General features: G+C 38.7%; 1 long non-coding RNA gene across 1 annotated transcript in view; it reads left to right on the plus strand.

Moving 5' to 3' along the window:
• The window catches only part of LOC112670787 (uncharacterized), a 65,446-nt gene extending 42,227 nt beyond the window's left edge, over positions 1-23,219 (plus strand). The window contains exon 4 of the long non-coding RNA XR_003143228.3: positions 22,875-23,219. This is a non-coding gene — a long non-coding RNA (uncharacterized LOC112670787). The remainder of the gene's footprint in view (positions 1-22,874) is intronic.
• The last annotated feature ends 1,039 nt before the right edge of the window (positions 23,220-24,258 follow it).

Genomic DNA, 24,258 nt, shown 5'->3' on the forward strand with positions numbered 1-24,258 from the left:
GGCATCTTTTTTCTATGGTTGCTTTTAAGATTTTTTACCTATAATTATTTTTAGCAATTTGATCTTAATGCATTTTTTTCATGGTTTTATTTATGTTTATTCTGCTTATTTGTTGAGTTTTTGACCTATTAATTTAGTTTTCATCAAATTTAGAAAATGTTTTCCTGTTATTTTTTCAGATATCTTTCTGCCTTCACTGCTCTCTTTGTGAACTCTAGTTACAAGTATGATAGATGCTTAATGTTGTTCTGCAGAACACTGATGCTCTGTTCATTTTTCCCCAGTAATTCTTGTCTTTCATTTTCAATTATTTACATTATAATGTCTGCAAATTTATTCATTTTCTCTGCTGCAGCATCTCACATACTGCTAGTGCCATCCAGTGTGTTTTTCATCTCAAATATTGCACTTAAGAAAAATCAAGATGTTCTCTTTTTGTCTTTTTCATGTGTTTCCTTTCTCTCAACATGAATGATTTTCTCTACCTAGCCAAAGAAATGGAGCATGTTTATAATAGCTCCTTCAACATTATTTTTCTGCACTTTCTAGTCTCCCTCTCATTTCTGTACTAGTTATTGTTGATTGATATTTTTCACCTGGTTATGATATTTTCCTGCTTCTTTGCATACCTAGTAGTTTGTGGGGCTTTGTTTCTGTTGGACATTGTGAATTTTACCTTCTTACATGCTCTTAAATAGAGGTTGATTTTGTTCTGGCATGGACTTAATTCCTTGGAATCAGATGGATGCTATTAAGGCTTGTATTTAAGTTTTATTAGGATAGGTCTAGAGCTTCCTGTAGTCTTGGGCCAATTCAGCTCTGGCTATGGAGATATCCTTCTGAGGATTTGATCTATTAGTCCTTATTTTACAGTGTCTTTCCAATTGGGTTGGTGGGAATGCAAACTACTCCCAACACTGTGGCAACCTCTGAAATTCTTCTGCAAGTTCCTTCCCAATGATTCTCTCCTCAGCTTCAGGTAGTTTCTCACATACATTTGTAGTACAGCACAAAGCCAAAACCTGTAGAGCATCCCTGCATAAAATCCAGAGTTCCCCTCTGTGTATCCCCCTCCTCTGCAGTAGACTCTCCTGAAAATTTTAGCTGTTTTGTCTTCCCAGATCTTTAAATTCTGATTTCTCAGAACAATGACATACCTGGAAACTCTTCAGGGTTCCTCTTGCTGAGAAGCTGCCTAGAAACTGCCTCATTGAATTGAGGGCTCACTTTATTCTTTTCCTTCATTTAGGGATCACATTCATGAATTGCCTATTACCCAAAGTTTGAAAAATGGTCTTTTATTCATTTTGTCTAATCCTCTAGTTGCATAACACAGGAAGATAAATTTGGTTGGTGGAAACCCTGATTTGTTAGTTAATTAGTTAGTTATTTTTACCAATAATATTTTAGGAATCACAGCATTGACCTGATGGTACTATCATCCCTCAGATATATATCTAGAATTTGATCCTTTCTTTACCACCTTCACAACTACTTTCTCAATTCAAGTCACTGTCATCTCTTATTTGTATCATTTTCAAGCTCCTTAATTGTTCTCATGATTTCCCTTCTTCACACTCCACAGTCATGTCTTCCACATTGCTATCAGTGGTGTCTTACTAAAATGTCATGCTCTGCATTTTCAACTCTCCAATTTATTTCTCTTACACCTTGAATAAAATGAAAGGGTCTTATCTTGGCTTACTGGACCACATACACTTCTATCTTCATGGCTAGGTCTTCAACCAAATTCCCTATCATGCTGGGTTTTTTGCTTATTCTGTATGCTGTAACTGTACAGATCTCCCTGCTGTTCACTGAACAAAGCAAGGTCACTTTCCATCCCAGGGCCTTTGCACTTGCTATTCCCTCAGCTTTGACTGTTCTTTCTTCAGATAATCACAAAGAATGTCCCCACGCTTCATCAAATGTCTGCTCAAGTGTCACTTCCACAGAGAGGTTATTTCTGAGAACTGTATTTGAAGTAGGACTACCTCCATTATCTGCATCCACTTACCCTGCTTTATTCTCTTCTTCATAGCACTGCTCACTGTTTGACATTATGTTATGCATCTAATCTTTTACATTTCTCCACTAGAATATAGGTTTAATACAAATGAAGATTTTAGTTTTTCATCCTTAAAATTGTTTTGATAAAAAATCAATAGTTAGGTAATCAGTCTGAAAGAAAATTATTCCTGAATGTTTAAAAATTAAATAGTGTTATAGAAAAATAAACTACAACAAAACAGAAAATTTCCTCCAGGCTCCATAGAGCATGGATTCCCCAGATGGGAAGGTGAGTGGAAGCTTCTTTTGGTTTCCAGACTCCCAATGAGCTTATGTCTGCTTTGGGAGAATTACTAGCTTGAAGTATATATTATAAACCACTAGTGCCTTCAGGTTATTTTTTGTGGATCTACGAGAATTTAAATGAGGTAACATACTGAAATGTGTTTTGCATTTTTGAGACTGTAACACTTTAATTTTTATTTTACAACACATATCCCCTTTATTAAAGACATCATTTTATCATTTTGTAGAAGCTTACTTAGCTCAAGTGTGCTTGCTTGCTTTTTCTCTCTTATCTCTGTCTCTCTTCCCAATAGTCTTTTTTGAAATCTTGAGATATAAGGAGATAATGGACTTTAAGAAAATAATGTTTTTATTCATAATCTAGGTCTCTATTCAGAGGTTTTTCTGTGGGGCATAGTGGCCTATGCCAACCATCTCTCCAGCCCCAAGTTAATGAAGGGAAATGTTCTCTGAATGTTCACTCTACTCTCATTTAAGAGGTTTAAATATTCTCCCAAACATATAAACACATTTTTGTAGTATATTTCTGAAATCTATTCTCTGAAATATTCATTAGGCAGACTTCCTGAAATATTCTCAAGTAATTCTGAGGTCTTCTAAAACTAATCACTAAAATGTTTGGCCTCTTAGCAATAATAGATGTAGCAGCAAGCACTGGCTTAAATATAGAATTCAACAGTATGCTGAATCTTAGACAGAAATATAAAGAGGAATACCAAGCAAAAATGTTTCTCATTTTCGCTGTTGCCTCAATAATGATTAAGTCTGATTATAAATAACCTCAGCATTGGCTGCATCTCCCTGGCTCTGGAGATTTGGAAATACTGTCCCAACTTCCACTCTTAAAGCTATGCTAGTTCAGATCACTCCCAACAATTTCTGTGAATGACTCATATCTTATTTCCAGGGTCTTTCTCTGGCCACATGTTTCTGCACCCACAGGTACCGTCTAGATCTTATCTCAGAGCAAACAAAGAAATTGTACCTCAGCCTCTTCTCCATTTTCTATGAGAAAGTCAATGACAGACAGTATTTCATGGTTCTAGAAACTTTACTGAAGTGTTAAGAAGTTATAGGAATCCCTGTATTAAAAAACATTGCCCTCCATGCCCCACACTCCTGTACGTGAGCCCTCTGACAATGGCAATTTTTGAGTGAAGAGGCCAGCCCTCCTGCTTTCAGAGAAAGCACCCCATCTAGGCTTTATTGGCTGCATAGGCACAGCCTAAAACTCAATAAATGGTTTCTCCTTACTGTTATGCATTACTAAAGACTTCCATTACTTGTGTACTTGATAATTTTCCTGGGGGAATAAATAAGAATTACAAAATAATGTTAAGTTTTCGCTCACTACTGAAAGTACTCTACAAACATACTTTCCTTGTCACCATCATCTTATGACTTTTTAATGTTACTTGCACATGACCAGCAAATTTCTCTTGGCTGCGTCTATTTTTAATTTGACTAGTATAGCCGATCAGTTTATTTATTGGCCCATTCAGTCGAAAGCAGTTGTACATTCCCCTCCCTGTGTGGGCACTTTCTGTGGGAAGCCAGGTGGTTTATTCATTGTAAATTTTAAAAAGTACTCAGAGAGTACTATTTGTGCATCCAGTTCTTTTTCTCTACTGTCAGTCATTTAGAAAATTAGTAATTGAAGTTTAAGGAGCCACAGCATGCACAGAAACAGTTTCACTCTTTCTAGAGTGTTCTTTACTTCTCTCATGCACCTGGAAAGATGATGCTCCCTCTTTACTATTCAGTTAATGGGTATATCTTTCTATAGTTTTAGGACACCTAAAAGTACAATTAGCTTCATTCTGTTCCTTTTGTTTAACATATCTCATAGCTCCTTGAGAACCAGAATTATATCTTTGATTATATGGACTCAGAATCTTGTACAATATTCTCAGTAAATATCTAAGGAACAACTGAATGAATAACAGCAGTATTCAGTACATAATACAAACTAATCAAGTACTACATATAGAAACAAAGATGAATATTGGACATAATTGAAGAAAGTGTCATTAGAAAAGACTCTAGAATTGAGCATTAAAGAGTATATTCAGATGGAGAAATCTTCCAGGGCATTCTGGGAAAAGAAGTATAACTGGATGCAAAGATGGAAACTGGAGTATCATGTTGGATATTAAGGAGACTGAGTCAATTTAGTTGAAAATCTATTTTGAAAAGTTTCAAAAGTTTCAGATACGTTAGATGAGCTAAATTATCCGGATCCCTAAGTTGATGGCAAAAATGTCTGGACTTAGTGCAGTAGGCAATAAAGCAAGAGTGATAATATGATTCAATTCTTACATCCCTGTCCTTTCCTCAACCAGGAATAGAATTGTCTTGAAAAGCCTAACTTTTTTCTTTATTTTGACTGTAGTTAGGAATGGCTATAATCACCAGATGATAAAAAAATTGGGAATATTGCAAATGGTGTTATAATATGGTCATTCAAGTCTGCTCACTAGCGCTTTGCTTGCAGTCTGAATCTGAATGCCAGGCTGCTGAACCTGCCTGCCTGACCTGACTCCATCCCTTGCCTCTTCTGATCTTGTCTACACTGACTCAGACCCCAGAAGAGCGGGGCTTGGAGTCCAACAGGAAAGCTCTAAAAGTACTCCAAATGAGATAGAGAAAGCTTAAATTATAGTCCTGTTAGTGGGAAGAAGTCACAGAGAACTAAGAGACAGTTCAATGGAAGAACAGATAAGACTTAATGGTATCACTAGGACAATTGTGCTTAGAAAAATGACTGTATAATTGATAGTTAATTGGTAGAGTGAGGGTCAGTTTGAAGTGGGTAGGAGAGAACGATGAGTTAGGGTTTGCATATATTCAGTTTATGGTGACTCCAAGAGGAGCACAGTATAACACAATACACTGAACTAGAGTATTTATTATTATTATTATTATTATTATTAATTATTATTATTTTTAACTAGAGATTTCAAAGGAGAGAAAACAAGTGCAGAAGAGAGACTCAGTCCTGGAAGGAGGACCTGCGCTTCTATAGAGATCACAGTGAAGGTTAGGAGAAAAGATGAGCATCCTGGAGGAAAACGGAGAACTGTTTCATTGTTTTATAATCAAATAAGCCATTGATTCTAAATAAAAGTCAGTTTACTCCACATTGATTCCCTTAATCGGAAACTATTCCATGAAAGACGATTATAGGCAAAAAACACTGAGGCAGAGGCTTAGGTCTAGGCACCACGGGAGAGAAAGAAGAAAATTAGTCCCCGGTGTAGAGACCTTAACACAGACCCAGTAGGCACCGGTCACTTGGAGTCCCCATGACAATGAAAATAAGTTGTGTTCTACACACCGAAACCTGCCATCAACCTGAATGCACTCGGGGACATCTGAAAGAGAGTAAGGGGAAGAATACATTTCTGGAAATGCATTTCCACAAAAACATTCCCTCTTCTTGCCAAGGGACTAAAGTTTTGCATACCAGTGGGAAAAGAAGTGACGGCCAGGAGACAAGCTGTATGATTTTCTAAGACCCAGAAATCTGCAGGTCTGAACCACAGAGAATTTGCTGTCCCAATACCCTGAGACTAAGGTCTCTTCGCTGGAGTGGGTGGCACCAGGCTTGCCGAGAGTGTGATAACAACAGGAGGCATATGGACACTGCCCGAGGCCAAGGAGAAGGGCCCTCCGCAGTGCACGTGCTCCCCAAGGGGTTCTCTCCTGTGGTCTGTGTAAGCCATCTCGTTCGCGGAGGACAAAGTACGCCAATCCACATAACCCAAATTACCTGTGAGTGGATACTTGGGGGCTATTTATTCCCAGGGAGATGGAAAAGAAATTTGCTAGAATGGCTTCTAATAAAGAATTCAAAACTCTAGATCAAAGCTCTAGAAACAGCTCATTGTTGGAAAACGTCACCTAGCAGAATAAATGTGATATTTATTTCATTTCATAAGCCTGGAATTCTCCAGGATGAACACTAAGGTCCGCTTCTGGAAATCGCATTGTAGAGACATATGGGTTCTAATACAAATCGCAGACTTTTTTTTTTTTTTTTTTTAAATAAGGAGAGATAAACTCAACTCTGTTCCCAGTCACAAGTGGTGGGAAGCAATGGATCAGATTTCCCAAATAACAAACCTTTTAGAACACGATTTGAGGGGTGGCAAGGAACAATTACTCTTCAGCATGGCCACACTCTTTGGGGGTTTGACTGTAAAAAGGAGTGATGAAGAGAAGGAAATTGTTCTGAAAGCATTTAATTTGTGTATGCTTTTAATCATCAATCATCAGCATATGATTGATTTTCAAATGCAAAGACAATTTCCATTTCCTAACTTTTATAATCCTAAAGGCAGAGGAATTTTAAGTAGGCGCCCTCTAGACTCAGGCTTTTTAATCGCCGAGGAACTCAATCAGAGTAGTAAGAAAAAAAGTGATGCGTGGAAGGCCCTTTTTTTTTTCACGCCTGAGACACATAAGGTAAAATGTTGCTGAAATGTTGATGATTATTGCAATGGGAAGATGTTGGTGTTAATCCATTTCAAACACATCGACGACTTCCATTTTTATCAAAGATTTTCCTAATAAACCAACTGCATTAATAAAATATCACTGTGACATATACAAGACATACCCGAGAGTTCATAAAACATGTAAATACAATCTATAAAACACTGACACGGTGAATTCTTGTGCATCTGCCACGTTGGCTTAAAAAATAGAATAGGAACTTCCATTCCAGTTTCCATCCCCTAATGTGAAGGGATTGGAAGTTTTACTCTGTCCTCACAAGTCAACAAGTCGAACAAACCAAGACTCAACAACTCTTCCCTCAGGTCTCTACGAGAGGTGAGATCACAGGGCCAACCACTGCCGGCAAAACTAGAGTGACCCACCAGTGGATACAGAAGCACAACTTACCCGAGCACAAACTCACAAGCTGAAACCTCCTTGGAAACCGGTGGAAACCAGGGCGGTTGTAGGAAAGCCAGGCCTGCAACTGGTGAATTGCTGGAGCTTCCAGGTGGATGACTCTCAGGGTTCAAAACTCCAGAGGAACCCCCATCGTTGTAGGATCCCCACACTTTTTGCGAGTCTCACATCCATGAGCTTGACCAGCTTTCCTGCAGGGAAAACTTCCCCCAGGCTTTCCGCAGGACGGAGGGAAAGGAGCCACCCTGAACCACACCACAGCACCCTGTTGGGAGCTCTGGCCCCAGGAGCAACCACTTAGCCAGAGCCTGACCAGGAGGCCTTTCTCGGAGCCCAGGTAGCCCTGGGGAAGCACTACAGCCAACTGGAGCCAGCTGCAACCCTTCAAGAGGGAGCAAGGAACCCTCCACTCCAGCCAGTCTGGCCATCCTGGCCTACTTCTGTGGGAGAAAAACCCCAGAAACACTCATTTGGTTTACACTAGAGAAGCACACGCTTACTCAATGGCCAACCCGGTACCGAAGGAGAACAAACGGGAAGGGCTGACGCTATTAGAAATTCAAGACTTGGCGGGATGAGCACTGGGTGTTAAGCTATATGTTGGCAAACTGAACTCCAATTAAAAAAACAAAAAAAAGAAATTCAAGACTGATTTACTACAGGGGCACCACTTCTGCCTCCGGCTCAGGGTGATCCCGGGGTCATGGGATGGAGTCCCACATGGGGCCCCCCACATGGAGCCTGCCTCTCCCTCTGTCTGTGTCTCTGCCTCTCTTTCTGTGTCTCTCATGAATAAATAAAATCTTAAAAAAAAAAAAAAGACTACAAAGCTCCTGTAATCAAGACATGTATTACTTCTTAGAATGAGTGGGAGGTTGGTCTCTTTCTTTCTTTTTCTTTCTTTCTTTCTTTCTTTCTTTCTTTCTTTCTTTCTTTCTTTCTTTCTTTCTTCTTCTTTCTTTCTTTCTTTCTTTCTTTCTTTCTTTCTTTCTTTCTTCTTTCTTTTCTTTCTTTCTTCTTTCTTCTTTCTTTCCTTCTTTCTTTCTTTCTTTTCTTCTGGAAGACTTCTTAGGTGAATGAAAGGATCTGTTCTTTGGCAGTTTAGTAGAATTTCATTTTGATGGTGTACATGCTTGCCTTTTAAAATTGTTGGTGGGATTGCAAAGTGGAACAACCCGACAGGAGGGAATTGTGAAGGATCTAACAAAGCCATACTATATATGTATTTACACTTTGCTTCAGCAGTCCCTATACTTCTATGGGTGCCTGGGTGGCTCAGTCATTGGTAAGTGTCTGCCTTGGCTCAAGTCATGATCCTGGGGTCCTGGGATGAGCCCCGGAGTTGGGCTCCCTCCTCAGGAGGGGGTCTGCTTCTCCCTCTCCCCTTGCCCCTCCCCACTTGTGTTTGCACTCTCTCTCTCTAAAATAAATAAAATCTTTATATATATATATATATATATATATATATATATATATATATATATACATACATACTTCTATAAATCACAATGGCATATGTACAACATTATTTGCATAGCAAACTTCTGGGAACAATGTGAATCCCCATCTACAGGAGACTAATTGGACTCACTATGTTATATCCCACAACTGTGTTGCTGTGTGAGCACAGGCCTCATCTCTATTACGGCACCATGCTTCACCATATTTATCTATTCCCGCGTTAAAGGACAGGTGCCAGGCTGCATCCACTCCCTCATCACAACTAACAAGGCTGTAAGCGGGCATGACGTAGACGTGCTTACAGCTGGCACATCACAATCCTTGTCTGGTTAAAACAGTCACCAGCTGCAGCCCTGGAGCAGGTTCCTAGAAACCCCTGCTGGTCGGGTTCACCAAGCAATAGGGGTCTATCTCAATATTTTAAAAACAACTATGGGGGCACCTGGGTGGCTCAGTTGGTTAAGCGATGGACTTTTGATTTCGGCCCAGGTCGTGATCTGGGGTCATAGGACCAAGCTGTGTGTGGGGCTCTACGCTGGGCACCGAGTCTGCTTGAGATTCTCTCTCTCCCTCTGCCTCTGTCCCCGCCTCCCTCCCCTCTGGGCTCTCTCTCTCTCTAAAACACGAAACACACACAGAGAAACAAACAAAAATAACCCAAACATACAAAAACAAAAACCAAGTGTGCCATCCTGGTATGTGCTGGCTGATTCATAGATTTAACTCTGAGGAACATCCTTGGGCACTTCCGCACTGTGAATACCTTTCAAAGTCCTCTGGACTGGGATGGCTGTTTATGGCATGCTCCCTGGAATGTCTGGACTCATCGACACCCCCACATTCCTTTCGGTACTTGTGAGTTTAGAAGGCGTCAAGGTGATCCCCTGGTTTTCACTTACAGGTCTCTACTGAATAATCTTGGGCCTCTTTTAGGTTTCATTTTCTGCAAGTCTTTCCTTTCTCTTGTGCCTTTTCCTATTACAGGTTTTATCTTCTTTGTTGATTGTCAGGGATTCCTTGCAATCAGGGTATTGCTACTCTGTTGTTTTGAATATGGCAAATATCTTCTTTTCTATCACATTTCCCTGTACTATGTTCTTTGCAGAAGAGAAATCTTTAATTTTTCTGTTATTTAAGCAATGAATTCTTTTTATAACTCTCTCATTTATAGCTTTGTAGTTTCTGTCTTTCCATATACACTCAGGACACAGAGTGACTGCTTAGATTTTCTCCTAGGTTTTGAGGCATGTGGTGTAAGAATGTTTGATTCTAACTTTTACAAAATATCTACTTTGGAACAAAGTGATAACCCACAAAATATCTCAAAAACTCTTGGCTTAGTTAATGGTCATAACCTGTTTCCAATGTTTTGTTGTGAAAAATTTCAAATATACAGAGTGAAGAAATTATTGCGATGGATATCCATAAGCCCACAGCCCATGTTCAATAACTGTAAACATTTTTGTCATACTTGCTTGAGTTCTATCTTCATTCTTCACTACTGAGTATATCTGAAGATTTCTTAAAATCCCTTTTTTCCCTTTAGAATATATCCCACTGAGGATACAGAGTCAGAGCTGTGTTTAGATGACATTTTGAAGAATCTTTTTTCTTTCTCCCCTTTGTGGTCATATTGCCAGTTTAATATACAATTAGGCTTATTTGTCTCAATTTGTTTTCAGTTTTTAGGTTTGTGTATAGTTTAAGGGTCAAAGCAATGTAAAGCAATTTATTAGTGAAGTTTGCTGTCATCCCTGTCCTCTCCACATTGTCAACTCCCTTCCCTATACATGACCATTTTTTGTTACATTCTGGTATTTTATATACATAAATACCAGAATGTGATTTATATATATATAAAAGCAGGTATGACACTTATATATATAAAATATATTATATACGTTATATAGTATATATATATTTGTTTTCAATTTTTAACCCAAAAGTGCCATAATCTATTCATTGCTCTGTACTTTGATTTTTTCCATCTATAATGATACCAGATATCACTCCATATCAGTGTATAGAAATCTTTTCCATTCTCTTTAATTTAATGGTCACATAATACTACCCTTCACCCATGGAGCACAGTTTGTTTGTTTTTTAATCAGACAACTATTAATGGACATTTGTATTATTTCAAATTTTGTTTTATATTGTAGAGGTAGGCAGGTGGGGCAGATTTCTTAGGGATGGCATTTCCCGGTCTACTGACACATACAATTATTCAAGATATTGCCAGTTCCACAGGAGTTGTAACTATGTGCACCCTGACCAGCAATGTATGACAGATCCTGATTCTCTGCAGCCTCACTGTCAAATTTTTGGAGTTTTGCCAATCTGATAGGTGAGAAATTATATCTCATTGTAGTTTTAATTAGTGTTTCTCTTATTACAAATGAGGATGATTATCTTTTCATATATTTAACAGTTCATAACTTTTGGGAACCACCTTTCGTATTCTGAGCCTCCGTGGTAGAATGAGGAGGACCTCATTAGGTTAAGTGAATCTGCATATTCTATTCCCTTTGCTACAACGATTGATTCAAAGATGGTCACTTGGCAGGTCCAGAGCCAATAAAGCCAGGACTAGAAAGGCATTGTGTTTTTTCTTGCAGATGGCAGGACTCATTCCTATTTCATTTATATTCTTTGTCACATGGGAACAAAATTATTACCTCACCTTGTATTGTCAAAGAAATTTATGAAATAAGTAAGTTATTGTATTTAAGTATGTATGTAATTATTGCATTCCCTAGTGAGTTTAAACAATATGGGAATCAAGCAAGTCTATGAAATATAAAGACTGACCAGAGCAAGGAGATAAATTATTTTTTGTATGTGGTTTTATTTATATTTTTATTCTAGATAATGGTCTTTGTTAGAGTGATTTAGAATACTATACTTTCTTTTTTTTTAAGATTTTATTTATTTATTCATGAGAGACACAGACAGAGAGACAGAGACACAGGCAGAGGGAGAAGCAGGCTCCCTGTGGGGAGCTCAGTGTGGGACTCGATCCCCTATCCTGGACTCCAGGATCACACCCTGAGCCAAAGGTAGAGGCTCAACTGCTGAGCCCCCCAGGCATCCCAAATACTCTACTTTCTATCACAGGTGATTTTTTTGAAAAAAAAAAAAAAAAAAAAAAGGCTTCTGCTGAATCTCTCCATCTCTCCCATGAAATCTAAAGTGAAATATCCAGAATGGTTTAATGTCCTTCAGTGATCATCCTTCAGTGTCATCGTTTAAAAAAAAATATATTGAATATTTACTCAAAAGAAAAATGTACTATTTTTGAAAACAGAAAATTTTACAAAGTCCCCTTAATATATTTGTTGTGGATGTTCACTCTTGTTGATCATTGTCCTTTATGTATCTGTCATGTATAAATGAAGTGATGCATGCAAAATCTAGGCGTTTTGATTAAAAGTGAATTAGGCATTCCAGAAAAAAAACTTTCATTCAGCAAAACTGTACTTACAGAAAAAGAAGGATGGGAGTCAGCCACTCAAAATTCAGGCATCTCTGTTTCCAGATCACTGACAAGCACGATAAAAAGTGAGAAGACACTAATACACCTTAAAGGGTAGATCAATGTCCAATATGCTGAAGAAATAACACAGCAATGAGGAATTTTTTGCTGGCAGTTCCACTTTGCTTATTTTGTATTTAGCTAAGTTATGGTATAAAATATTTATGCCCCCCCAAATCACATATAAGCAAATGCAATTCATTCTTTATGCTAATATCATTTTCCTACTTACTGATCCACCCTTGAACTAATTTGTGTGACAGAAGCACATTTTACATGGGAATAGAATAACTTCAACCCTCTGTCTGAAACAAAATAATCACTCAACTGCTTACGCTTCTGTTTTTCTCATTGTCCCTATTATTATTATTATTATTATTATTATTATTATTGATATGCACCATTTTGATAGCTTGCTGTTCACTAAAGTTTCAATTGTATGTGTCTAAGAGATTTGCAGAACACGGTGCCACATGGTCAACTAAAATCAGTACCATAGAACATTATTATTACAATACATGTCACTGTCATTATTATCATCATTAATTTATACGTAGGACTCTGGAAAGAACTTGGCTTACTGAAGAAAACTTAAACATGAAAATGAATACAGATCATTTCATTCTGTTTTACCAAACTTTCAAAAGCTTACCAAATGTCCTGTGTGGCCGTATTTCTGAACACAGAGTATCTACCTTTACGCCAACATTTCCAAAGCAAATCCTGTGGGAGGAAAAGTGGTGTATTTAGTAAGTTCAGCCTCCTTAGGCACGCTTCACTGTGTGTCTACTTCTGTCAACTTGAGCTGAATTATCAGCTGTCTTGCACCTAGAAAAACGTGCATGTAGAAATTCCCTCCCCCCGCCCCTCTGTTTTTTAAATATTGCAAATATTTGTTTTCCTCCCTGAACATAAAGAAATGAAAGCAATTGTACTTTTCCTCTGGAAGCTTATGGTCTGGAAGGGCACGTAGGGTTCCTACCTGTGTGGGGGATGTGATGGAAATATCTGTGGTGCCATGAGTGGAACATAGGGGGAGCCCCTGCTGGGGAAGTTGGCGTTAAGAGGATGAGGTAGAGAACAGCAGTAGAGGACAGCCCAGGGGATGGAGAGGAGTGACAAGGTGGCACCATGCAGCTGGACAACAGTGAGAGGAAAAGGACCGAGGCCCAGTAAGAGATGAAGCAGACAAAAAAACAGATCACAAAAGGCCTTGCATGCCAAGCAATTCTGAATTTATCACAACAGACTTGGGGCAGAGGATGTGCTGGCAAGATCCCTCCGGCAGGTATGTGGAAAATGGATTAGGGGTGAGGGACAGACTCTGAGAATTTGTAGCATTTTCCCTATATTGCTATTATGTAGTTGTAAGCGACTGATAATCTGTGTAAACTAATAGCATTTATATTGCTTTTATTAGGCATATTGCTTATGGAAGTAGCCACCTCTTTCTAGACGGATCTCCCTGAGGGAGACTGTCTTACTTATCTTTAGAGTAATAAAGATGCCCATTCAAAAATTGCATCCTATTTTCTAGATAATGTGTTAAGGGACTTTAAAAATGCCATCTCGGTGAATCCTTGCAAGAAGTTTAAGAAATCAGTAGGGCTGGGTTTGTTTCTCCTGCCAGTGAGGAAACTGAGTTTCAGAAAGAAGAAGAAAATAAAGTGTTTTGTACCAGCCAGGGTCCTGGCAGGCAACAGGCCACACCCCAAGCAGGTGTGAATGAGGAGAGTTGCATAAAGAGCCTACTTACAAGGAGAGAGCAGGGTTCAGGGAGTTGAGGGAAGGACTTGCAGGGCGCTGAGGTCGGTAATGGTGGGAAGCAGCTGCTCCCCTGGGCCTGAGGCAGCAAAGGGCCCACGGATTTCCAGGAACCTGCAGTGAGGGTCTCTCGTGGTTAAGAGACAAGCACCTGACAGGTAAGCCTAGCACAGCTCCCCATGCCTGGGGTAACTGGAACATTGTCAGGTGCTGAGGCTTTCGGGAGAGACAAGAAGGCGACCACAAGAATAAATACTCTGAACCCATTCTTCTTTCTTTCATTGGCCTCCAGCCAAAGTCACCCAGAGGGCAGGTGAGTCCCCGGACCTCCAAGGCAAGGGAGTCTCTTCAGGGAGTGCCCAGTGGTCATGATCGCCAGCACAGAGCGGAGCACCGAGGACAGAGACGGGGTCCATAGGAGCAGTGGGAAATGTGCAGCACAAGCTAAGGTCACAGACAAGACCCTTGCCCAGAGCCCATGCACTTCTGAGGATCCCCAGGTCCTTGCCAAGTGTCCCAAACAAGTGCTTGCCACTAAACAAAGAGTAAGTGTCTGCATTCAAGGCTTACTCCCTTGTCCCTTCCAGTTCCTTATTCAGATACCACCTCATCAGGGAGACCTTTTCCTGACCGCTGGGAGAAGCAGAGCAACCTCACCCATCCTCAAGAACTCCCCATCCCCTTTCCATGTTCATATTTTTCCGTAGATCTTATCATCTTATTAGTTTATTTCACTAATTGATACTTTTAGGATGTATCCCTCACTCTTTCCACAACTAAAACGTAACCCCTTTGAAAGCAGAGAGTCTCCTCTGTTTTGTTCACTCCAATAGCGACAATAGTGTCTGGCACATAGTAAACACTGAGTGAATGAATGAATGAGTCAACATGAATTGAACACAACCAAATGCTTTATAAAAACGTATATTTTTGGTGGATAGTATTTTAAATAGGGTGCATAGTGGATTTCCTGAAAACAGGATTTCTTTTCTTCTTCCATATCACTTTTTTCTCACCAAGCCCAATGGGTCAGCTCATTCATACGTACCTAACTCATGTCTCTGAGAAAGAGCAACGCTCTTCTACTTCATTGTTATTACTTTTTTATTAAAATATTGCTCATTACTGCTAAATATTATCATGTATCAAGTCAAGTCAAATCATTGGAAAGCTCCTTGCCTGGATTTCCATGAAAAAAAAATCACAGAATTATGGTTGAATATTTAAACTATATCTCTAAGTTGTTATTTATACAACCTCACGTTTTCTCACTGCTCTTCTCTTATCCTGCAATTTCTCATATTTTACTAAATTTTTTTTTTGTTATGGTTTCTTCAAGTTGTAAAAAACAGAGCAATGTTCCAGTTACCCCAGGCATGGGGAGCTGTGCTAGGCTTACCTCTTAGAAGCACTGGACACCACGCTGGCAGGCACAGAAGGCCCCACAGAGGTCTATCACATCTTTCAGATTGCAATAGGGGTTCCCTGACCCAGTCGTCTCGCTTTCCCTTTCAAAATCTAACTTCAATTGCTTCCTCTGGGTGATACCTCCATTTAATTTTTTTTAGAAAAACTTTATTGCCTTTGATGTATAACATACGTATAGTCAGGTAAACAAATCGAGGCAGTTTACAAGGAAACATATCCGTATGACCACCATCCATACAGAGATAGGGACAGTATTAGGACTCCAGAAGCATTACTTTGCTCCATTCCAGTAAACATCCGATCAAAGGTGAGCAAACTTGAGTCTATCAATACAGATTGATTTTTTTAATAGGTTGGTTGAGATATAAGCTACATGCCAAATATTCATCCTTTTCAGATATAACCATAAATCCATTTTGTCTGGTTTTGAACTTTATATAATTCAAATCATATCATAAGTAGTCTTTAGTGTGGCCTCTTCCAGTCAATGTTATATTTGTGAAATTCATATCATTTTGTGTAGCCTTAGAGGGTAATTGGTTTCTTATTGCTGTATAATATTCCATTGCACAAATACATGGTGATTTATTTATCCATCCTACTGTTAATGGATTTAAGTGGTTTCCAGATGTGGACTATTATGAATAATATTTCTATAACCTTTTGTGCATGTCTTTTGATGAACATATGCATACATTTCAGCCAATAAATATCAAGGACTGGAATTTCTGAACATAAAGTGGGCCTATGGTCAGCTTTAGTAGATACTACCAAAGGATGTCTAAAGGGGTGTTATCAATGTACATTATCGTTGGTTGCCCCACTTTTCTACTCACACTTATATTGCCATTTTAAAGAGCACCACGTGATGTATGGAAGTGTTGAATCACTATATTGTACCCTTGAAACTGGTATTATGTCAACTGGAATTAAAATAAAAACTTAAATAAAAGAAATAAACATATGTGTAGACACATTGAAAAAAAATTAGCCATTCAGGTGGTCATGCAGTGACACCTCATTTTGGTTTTAATTTGCATTTCACTGATAAGTACTGAAATGAAGCTATGTTTGTTATCTGGGTACCTTTCTTAAAAAGTGCTTGCTTTTGCCTGTTGTACATTTAAAAAATTGAGTTGACTGTCTTATTATTGATTTGTAGTTCTTTAATCCTTAATATAAAGCCTTTGTGTATACAAGTTCCCATATATGCATACAGATAGTGTGTGTTTACATGCACATGTGTGCTTCCCTATGTATACACCTATGTGTATATATATGTATGCATATATACACGCATGCATTCTCACTATAAGGATTTTACAAACTAAATTTGTAGCAGCGACTCTGCCATAGGCCGAAGTACAATTCCTTCTCCACTTTTGTGTCTTAGCTGTTTTGCATAATTTCTTCTCTGTTGCCTATATATTATTAAACTACATTTAATGTATGTATATCCTCCTATTAATGACCTTGTGACAGATTGTATTTCCCAGATAGCTGTTAAATATAATCTTCCTTTTTAAAAAGATTTTATTCATTTATTTGAGAGACAGAGAGCTCACAAGTGGGGGAAGCGGGGGGCAGCAGAGGGAAAAGCAGACTCCCTGTTGAGCAGGGAGCCTGATGCAGAGCTCCATCCCAAGACCCTGAGATCATGACCTGCACCAAAGGCAGCCACTTAATCAACTGGACCACCCAGGTGCTCCTCCACATAGTCTTCTTATAATGTGACTTCACCATTCCACTCAGAAATAGAATCTTCATTTCCTCCCTTTGAACTTAGCCAGATTCAAGATGGTGGTAGAGTGATGCGATGTGACATCTGAGGCTAGGTTAGGAAAAACAACATAGTGTTCACCTGTTTCTCTCTGAATGTTCACTCTTGAACTCCAGCCACTGTTCTGCAAGGAAGCCTGAACAATCAAGCCTGTGCTGAGATGTCACAGGCAGTCCACGTGATGGTGTTCTGGCTGCCAACCCAACTGAGGTCCCAACTGACCGCCAGACATGAGAATAAAGATCGTTCTGACTCCTCGTGGCTATGTCACTCTCAGCCTTCATATCTTTCTATGTGGAATTCTAGGCATTGTGGAACAGAGAAAATCCACTCCTTCTAGGACTATTCAAATTCCAGACTTCATAATCCATAAGCATAATAAAATGGTTGTTTTATGATACTAAGTTCTGGGATGATCTATTACACAGCAATAGCAACAGAAAAAAAATGAAAAAAACCCACCTTTCTCTAATGCCTAGAATTTGAAAGTATTCAAGGAGGATCTGTATAGTATGGTTAATTTTTAGTATGTCTAAAAATATATTAACATATATTGTTAATTTTCTTCCCGTATTTTTAATTATTTTCTCTCTCATTCCTCCAAGTGACAAGTTTCTTAGGGCAGATGTTTAGCAACAGTGTCAATTCTTCATCCAGTGAGTGATGGCCAGTGGAGTATTCTCTTATTTCAGAGACCATCATTCTCAGAAGAGAGCTGTGGGAATGCCATGTGACAATTAAACCTTCATGAACAGCCCAGCGTAAAACACACACCTGCATTAACTGAAAAATAAAAGTTTATTAGATAATTTGAAGATAAAATTGAATGCTGTAGGTTAAAGGTAGGCTAACTCTTGGTACTAGTAGATCCCGACATGTAGGCCGATGGCAGACTACCAATTATAACAAGTAGAAACTCAAATGGACGCTGGTACAAACACAACAGAAGTCTGTTTCAGGCCCATGCAACTATTTTGGTGGCTAAATAAGTCAAAGCGTGGTTCTCCTCCATGCAGTCATTTCAGGAACTCAGACTGTCAGAGGCTTTCAACACATACCTTTCCAACTGGAAATGGAGATTGCGGGGAGTGACATGAAGGGAGGGTTTTATGGGCCAGGTACAGGTCTGAAAGTAGCACATCTCACTTCTGATCGCCCTCTATTGGTTAGAATTCAGTAATACGAACATACTTAACTGCAAGGGAAACTGTAGCATAGTTACATACCAGGAAAAAGCAAAGAACTTGGACTTTGGTGAGCCGCCAACAATCTCTGTCTCAAACCCAAATAATGCATTTAAATTAAGTTTAGTATATTTATTAATACTATCTAGGAAACTAAAATAGAATCAAGTGCCATACAGCACTTCTGTTGTTTTCCTTCTTATATTTGCTCGATTACAACATTGGTTAAGATCTGGATAGATTCCACTCCTAACCATACCCTTTCCAAGACATGAAACTGAGAACATTTCTTTAATCAGAGTCTCTCATAGCATAGAAAGATAATTCAAAATGTGATTGCAATAAAGAAAGGCACAGGGACTCTGGACTTGAGTGGTCATTCTCTGGTTGACTAGTTAGCTAAGGGATTACACTGACATAACATTTTATCTCTCTCTCCACTGTATTTTTTTGTATGTGTATGGATTGGGGGGAAAAACCCCTCTATATATTTCTCTTCTGTCCTTGTGCTTCAGTCAAACACTTTACCACTGAGACGATTTGAGTTGAATGATATATGTGAACACGAATCAGCACAGGGCATCTCTGGATTGGTTCGAGAAAAACATGCAGGAATTTCTAAATACTGATTCATGGCAAAGTAAAACAATCTAGTGACTTATTTTTAAAGTTAGATGTTTTCAGTTTTTTTGCAATAAAATGTCTATATAAATACAATATATAGAAATACACACACACATATATACACACACCCCTTTAAATATAATGGCAATGGCAAACTACATGTATTGAAATCACGTAACTATGTGCATTTAAAAACATATCCTAAATACACAAAAATTTACAGATTTTGTATGACAGCCTCCCAAATTTTTAAAATAATATCTTATGAAAGCCAAAATTTGAAAACTCGTGGCATCTATAAAGCGAATTACCACAAGGGCCTCTCTCTGGGCATGTTCAAGCCTTTGCCTCATTTTTAGTATCACGCACTTAGCCTTCCATGGAGTTCAGTAATTTGGAATCCAAATTCCTATTTATTTTTATTTTTTTATGTTTTTAAAAGATTGTATTTATTTATCTGAGAGAGAGAGAGAGAGAGAGAGAGAAAGGGAGTGCACACAGTGGGGAGGGGCAGAGAGAGAAGGAGAGAGAATCTCAAGCTGATCCATCCATGACCCCAAGATCAAGAGTCAGATGCTTCACTGACTGAGCCACCCAGATGCCCCTGGAATCCAAATTTTAAAACTTTTATCCAGAACATCAATGGACATGAAAAACATCACGTTCACATCTCTTTAGTAACATCATTTTTATTCTTCCAGAAGAAATGCTGATGTTTAACAAAAGTAATGTCAAATAACATTGCTTAGAAAAATTCAAAATTATCGCTTATTGTTTTTATTTAAAAGGAAGATATACACTGCATTTTTTGTTGTAACTCTGAAATTTAAGTAAAGTTTTAAAAAATACAAATCCGTAGTTTTCAAATACTCTGTATACAGTATTTATTTTGAATGGAATTATCTCTTTAATTGAAGTCAAGGACGTCTATTAAAGTTGGAAATATTAGAAGAGTCTCTTTTGGTTTGAGAATGTTTAAAGTGCTTTTTTACCTTTGAGCAAAATAACTGCGTACTGAATAAAAATCACATTTTGAATGTCTGAATGATGCTGAATTCTTTGCAGCTGATTTCAAATCTGAAGCAACCACACAAATTACCTTTAGTTTTAAAGTCGGCTAAATTCAGACGCATATTTTAATAATACAGTGTTGTGACCTTAACGAGGACTGCATTTGTCTTTAAGTCCACACGATAGTGAAAGCTTAATATTTAAAAAAAAAAAAAAACTTTTGTCTAGCAAAAGTGATTTGAAGATGTTTTGCTCCATGCATGTGAACTCAGCAGGTGATTCTTGCCTATCTTTGATGTCAAACAGCACAAAACTTCAGTGAGTAGTAGCTTCAGAAATGCAATAGACATAGCTGAGTCTTCATATGAAGCTCATGCTTGAACTACATCAGAAGAACTGACATCTATTATGGTGAGCAAAGACAAGTGTTTGAAAAGAGATTCAAACAGAAGTGTCAGAATTTACAGTGCATAGTTTTATATAAGTTGATTTTAACCAAGCATATCTCTATGAACTCCGCAGGATAGAAAAGAAATTTCAAAAGGCAGAGAAATTGTTGTCATCTAAGGGCATGGAATGTTTTAATAGCTTAAGGAAGAACATTTCTGTAAGGTTATGTGGTGATCCATTTACTTTGACTGAGTAATAAGGCTTGTCATTGTGATAGTGCAGTTTTTAACCCTTAGAACAATGGAAATGTATGTGAGCCAGAGGGCAGGAAGGGACACTTAAAAAACTCAGAAGAAACTTGTGGCCCATTTTAAAGTTTCACAGACACCCAGTTACTCTAAATTTTCTGAATATCATCAAGCCTCTGAAGAGAAAGCAAATAAAGAGCAACAAACAGAAGCCCCTTTTCGACCTACAGTGAATTACATACTGACCTTAACCGGAATGAGGCAGAGATAATTCCGTGGTGTCTCTACACTGGTACTTTTCAGGAGAAAACAAACCTTAGCACCGTTTGTTATGTGCTTACTTGTATTCCCAACAACACACAGGCTTTGTCCATTTTTAAATCATTATTATTATTATTATTATTATTATTACTACTACTACTACTACTACTTTAAAGGCTATGTTTGTGTTTATGAGTGAGTGGAAGTGTGCCTTGCAAGTTGCAGGGAGGGAGTGGGATACATGTTAGAGACCTCAAATGGAGAAAAGCTTGTTCGAAATTGTGTCCTGAGGGCTTAATCACAGCAGTCCTCTGAAACTCTCCCTAAGGGGTCTAGTGTCACAAACTAACTTAATTGTTTTCCTAGCAATGTTTCTCCGCCCCGCACCCAAACAGACGCAAACAGAAGCAGAATTCCTTCACCAAAGCACAAAACCGCAATTCCTGTGCAGCAATTTCCAGCTTGTAATCAACATTTAGCAGTGTGAGATCTACCTCTTCTTAACCTACAATTAGCACAATTAATGCACCACATGTCAAACCACTTGTTTAGTTATTATATTCTAATGTTTGCTTTTAACAACAAATTTCCCTCCCTAGATTAGCTGCTAATGCCTCCTCCAAGGACAAACAATCTGGCTAGTCAAATTCAAATTTGTCACTCCCTTGAGCACCACATCTCAGTTCTCTTAGATTTAATTACTGAATTTATTACATTGCATTTAAACAAATACTTTCGCCTTCGGAAATGGTCTAGACCTTCAGAAGGGAAAGGGGAGCAGATGCCATATGTTGTGGGCTGGGCCAGTCTGGCTATGGATGTACCAAGTAGCCCATAGCCCTTTCTTTCCTCCTATTGTAAGATGTCGCTAATGCAAATTAAGCAAAGAGAAAGCAAATTTAACAAATGTTCATTAGGCATATACTTTCTCCAAAGCATGAGCGTAGTGCTGTGGGGAGCACAAAAATGATATAATAATAACAAAATAACCACCATTCATTGAATTGTAACCAAGTTAACTCCGTCCATCCAGTAAGTGTTTATTTCCTTCGGAGCACTTATGAAGTATAGGGCAATTATGGCTGTTTCTTGACTTATTGAATGTCTCCCCTCTCTCATTTATGAACTCCAAGAAAGTTGGGATCTTACACGGTCCTTACTGTTCTCTCTCTAATACCCAGCAGAATGCCTGGTCCATTATGGGTGGGTGGCCAAAACGTTTTGTAGAACAAGTTCACAAGTGTGCTAAGTGCTTTCTATGCATTATTTCATTTAATTTTCAGTTGTTATTATTGTGGTTTTACAGAGGCGGAAATGGAAGCTTAGATGAGTTAGGTAGCATGGTCGGAGGGATCAATCAAACACAGGTCTGCGGACTCAGTGCCCAAGACGGTAACCATTTCCCAGTGTTGCTAATTCCGAGAATGCACACTAGGTTAGGATTCAAGGAATGATGCCAGGAACTATTATCAGAGAGCTAGAGATGTACATAAATAAATCACTGAAGAGAGACCTCAAATTGCTATAATAGAAGTACAAATATCAATCTGTGAATGAGGAGAAGGTTAATTTCAACTAGAAGATGAGAACCTAGGTAAGTTTCCTGGAAAGGCATAATTGATTTCATATATTTTATTTTGTAGTTTAAAGTCTTCCATTTGGCTCTCTTAAAATAATGCTTTATATTTTAATTCATCGCTAGATGCATTTTCCTTCAGGTTCTTAAACATGACAGCTGATTTAAAATCCGACCTGCTAAGTTCAGCGTGGAAGTGGTCTCAGGCTCGGTCTTCATGGATTTCTCTTTTGAGAATGGGGCATATTCTCCTGTTCTTCCTATTTGAGCAATTCTGGATTATATCCTGGACTTTGTGAAAATTGTTCTGAAGACTCTGAATCTGATTATACTCCCCTGAAAGGTCCTGACATTTTTTTTACATCTGTTTTTGCAGACAATTAACCTGGTCGGACTCAACCCTCAGACCTGGATACTCGGCAGGTGCTCACGGCTCAGGTCGATTCCTTCGGGCTCCACTGCACCTGCCCCGTGGAAGAGCTGTTCTCAGCTTAGCCAAAGATTTGAGTAGAGTCAACACAGAGAATTTGGGGCTCCTATTCCCTGGCTCCGTTCTTTCCTGGATTCCTTCTTACTTTTGAGTGGCTATGGTTTCCCTGAATTCTCTATCCCAGTTCTTCAAACCATACAAACTGTGGGTTTTCTATCAGAATTTTAGCACCTCTGTGGTACAGACTGCAGCCTCTCCTCTGGCTGGAAAGTGTAAAAATAAAAACTCACCAGGCGCGATTCCCTTTTGTCAAGTGTCAATTCCAGATTCTTCCTGCTTTTGGTTTTTGGTATATATATTCGTCTAAAGTTAAGAGTTGTTATCTCCAAGAGGGTTGGTTTGAAAGCCCACTTGGCCTTCAGTGGACTCGGAATCTCTCTAAATAGTAAGATTTAAATGACCTTGATGACATCCACAAAAATAGGGCTGGGGAGCGGGTGCCTGAGGGGACTTCCATTCCAAAGGAATTCTTTGTACAATGATAGGGAGAACAGAGTCAAAACACGAGGGGCTTGCAGCACTGTGAATAGCCGGTGTGGGTGTTTGGTTCTTTAAGTGACTGTGTGGGAGAAGGTGAGCATACCTGCCAGGTGGGTCAATTTGATGGGAAAGGTAGGCTGAAAAATCACTCTTTAGATGCCAGATGAGCCTTTCGATAATGGGGAGCTCTTACAGTTTTGGGGGCAGAGTAGGGAGGTCATGATATGTGTCTGGGACAAGCAGTGCAGAGGACGGCTATGGAGGGGCGGATGGACTTGGTGGCCCTGGAGCTGTAGTCAAGGAAAGCGGCCGGGAGGTTACTGCAATAATCGAGAGAAAAGGCCTAAATGGAGGCAAGTTGCAGCATAAATCCATCTGAATGGAGCAAATATAATTAAAGTTTGGAATATTTTTCCATACATATGCTCTGTAATAGTGAAAAAGACATCTAAAATGAAATCTTGTCAACATGGGAATCTAATTGTGAGAATATTTTGATTGATATTAAATTGGTTATAAAACATTTATGAATCGTGATTTCAACTTGTAGCTGAAAAACACTAAACTCCTTTGCAAATTTAAACACTAAATGTACTTAATTGTCAATTAATGGAGTGAGAGTGTGAAGAAACTGACATTTATAAATTGCTTACTACTTGCCAGGCGCATTATCACCTTCCGTGCCTAGTGGATCCCCTGAGAAAAAGTTATTTCTATTTCCATTTTACAGATGAGGAAATTGAGAAGCACAAAAGTTAAAAGTCTTTGTCCCAAGGTCATATAGCGAATA

Source organism: Canis lupus, chromosome 14, assembly GCF_003254725.2.
Source record: "Canis lupus dingo isolate Sandy chromosome 14, ASM325472v2, whole genome shotgun sequence".
NCBI lineage: Eukaryota > Metazoa > Chordata > Mammalia > Carnivora > Canidae > Canis > Canis lupus.